Source organism: Cavia porcellus, unplaced genomic scaffold, assembly GCF_034190915.1.
Source record: "Cavia porcellus strain 051 isolate PalLab524CR breed Dunkin Hartley unplaced genomic scaffold, mCavPor4.1 scaffold_11, whole genome shotgun sequence".
NCBI lineage: Eukaryota > Metazoa > Chordata > Mammalia > Rodentia > Caviidae > Cavia > Cavia porcellus.
Window position 1 is genome coordinate 23,507,785 of NW_026947494.1, and position 2,560 is coordinate 23,510,344.

At 46.3% G+C, this 2,560-nt stretch overlaps 1 pseudogene; it reads left to right on the plus strand.

Annotated features, from left to right (window-relative positions):
- Nucleotides 1-1,099: 1,099 nt before the first annotated feature.
- LOC100726755 (TERF1-interacting nuclear factor 2-like) lies at nucleotides 1,100-2,316 on the plus strand (annotated as a pseudogene).
- Nucleotides 2,317-2,560: the final 244 nt, after the last annotated feature.

A 2,560-nucleotide genomic window follows, 5' to 3' on the forward strand; every position in this document is an offset into this window, starting at 1 on the left:
AAGAAAGTTTCTGAAACAAAATATAAAACTGAGTTAACTTTAAGTTTCTCAGAAAAAGTCTTTGCTAGAATTATACACCCATACTATTGTAACTGAAGAGTAATCATGAGTTATAAAGATTTTAATCTGTGTATATTGATGGATTTATTCTTCAGTATCAATCACCTCTTTCTCATTGTTGACTTAACCCAAGACTGGGGAAGTACTCAATCTCCTTCTTAACTTTTATGAAGTATTATGGTTATGCATTATTTTATTTTATTTAATCTCTGTGTCATATTTTCCTATTTTTTGCATGGAGGATCTTTTCATAGATTATTTTTGAAGTATAGCAGATGCAGAGAAACCTTAAAGTACTTGAAGATTAACAGTCCAACAAACCAGGGAAGAAAAGGCTAAGAGTAGTATTGTGAAAAGTCTCTGATTTTCCATTTATAAGACCCAATTTATAAATTGAGCCAGGGCAACAGATATTAACTCCACTTTTAAGGGCCCACTGAGGCATATCACATTGCTCCCCAGGGTCTGCATTTATAAATGTTTATGATACTTAGATATCCTTAGAAGGTAAATAATATCACAGATCTCTACAGATCTAATCACAATGCCATAGATTTAAACCGCACACTGTTCTTAGCTATAAGTCAGACTCGTTTCAAATTTCTGACTAAAGAGCCTCTGTAAGTAAGCAGTTCTCTGTGAGGGATGGTAGGATGCTCTCGCTGGTCTCAGAATGACGTCAAATGTCCTTCCAACAGTTCAGGCTGAGAGTAAATATTAAATTCTAGAGATTGGAGCAAGATATAAAATATACAATAATTTCTGGTGAATAAAATTTTAGTTTTCTGGTCTCGGATTCCAGACAGCTGTAGCATTTAAAGCTGAGCCATCTAGTGCCTTGATGGAAGGCCTCTTCTAAGCACAGTATCCAGGCCGAGTCAGGAGCAGACTCCATACCTCCACTAGTCTATGGAAAGGACTGAAAAGGATCGGAAAGTATCTTGCGCAGAACGAAAAGCCCGAGATCCCAAGAGGTGCCGGAAAACCCGCGCCAAGGGAAGGGTTTAGAAGCCTCACCGGAGAAGGGACCTCCCCGGCCATGCCAGCCAATCTTGGCCGCCCCAAGGGGGCCGGTCCAGCCACTGGGCGCTTTGTGGCCGCAGCCAGCTTGCAAGTGGTGCGCGAATGCTGCGGGGAGCATTTCCCTGAGTCCTCCAGCTTCTGAGCTCCCTCTAGGCTGCCGCCCCGGCTTGGTTCGCTACCGGCACCATGAGCGCTTGTATATGGGCCTACAGGCCAAGATGGTGGTGGAGATGATCTAGGAGGGCGGCCTTGGCCTCAGGTTCTAAGTGTCCTGAAATTCCCACAGTCTGGACTTGTACCGCGGGACCCTAAAGCTACAGAGTGGGATCTGAAGATTTTGGAGGCACGGGAGACCTTTTGCCAGCAGGTGAAGCAACTGTCAGAGGCCCCCGTGAATTTGGCCTCAAAGCTACAGGAGCTTGAAGAAGAATATGGGGAACCCTTTATGACCGCCATGGAGAAGCTGTTTTTTGAATATTTGTGTCAGCTAGAGAGAGCATTGCCTACCATACAGGTACAGCAGCTTCAAGATGTGCTGAGTTGGATGCAGCCTGAAGTTCCTGTCCCCTCTTCTCCTGCCTTGAGCCAGTATGCTGTGGACATGGGGTGGCCACTTCCAGAGCACTTTGTTTCTAATTCAGTGAACTTGACTGAGCCTGTGGGACAGAATCCTCCTACGCAGTCTAGACCAGCTCTCCACAGTCCTCTGCCAAAAGCCAAGCTGAGCCCTGGGGGACCAGCTTCAAAGAAGCATCAAGAATCTTTTGCTGGCCATCACTTCAATCTGGCCCCACTAGGTCGGCGAAGACGCCAGTCCCGATGGACATCTGCGAGGGGCGGCTACAAAGAATGCCCCACACTCATGCTGTTGCCCTTTAGGAATCTGGACCCACCAACCCAAGTCATAGCTCAACCTGAGGGCAGGGAAGAGCATGGGATGCACACAGCAGACACAGCAGGTGTGGGCACAAAAGCAGCCATCACCAGCAAGTCAAAGAGTCCATATCAAATTCTGGGGGAAAGGCTCTGAAGGAAAACCCACCTGCCTTGTCTGCCTCAGGGGAAATTGAGAATTGCTTGGATTGTTACTTGGAACCCCTGAGACTACCCTTATCACCTCCAGAGGCCAAGAAGCCAGCACGTTGTCCATCTAACCACCTTGATCATTACATTGGGGACTTGGTTTTAGACTCTGATGAGGAAGAAGATTGCCAGAGAGAAAGAGAGTGCTAAATGGTGGACCCAGGCATCTCCCTGAGCTGTGTGCTGGAGACTGTGTGGACTCTTCATGAGGGATCCTCTTGGGTCTGGGACTATCCACAAAGCTTACAGCATCGCAGAGGTGGAGATGACCAGCCCTAACCAAAAGGGTATTAGTCTTCTGTCCAAGGAATGGCATGCAAAAATCATTTCCTACTCTGTAGTTTATCTCTTCACTCTGTTCTTTCCTTTACTGTGCAGAAGCTTTTTAATTTGA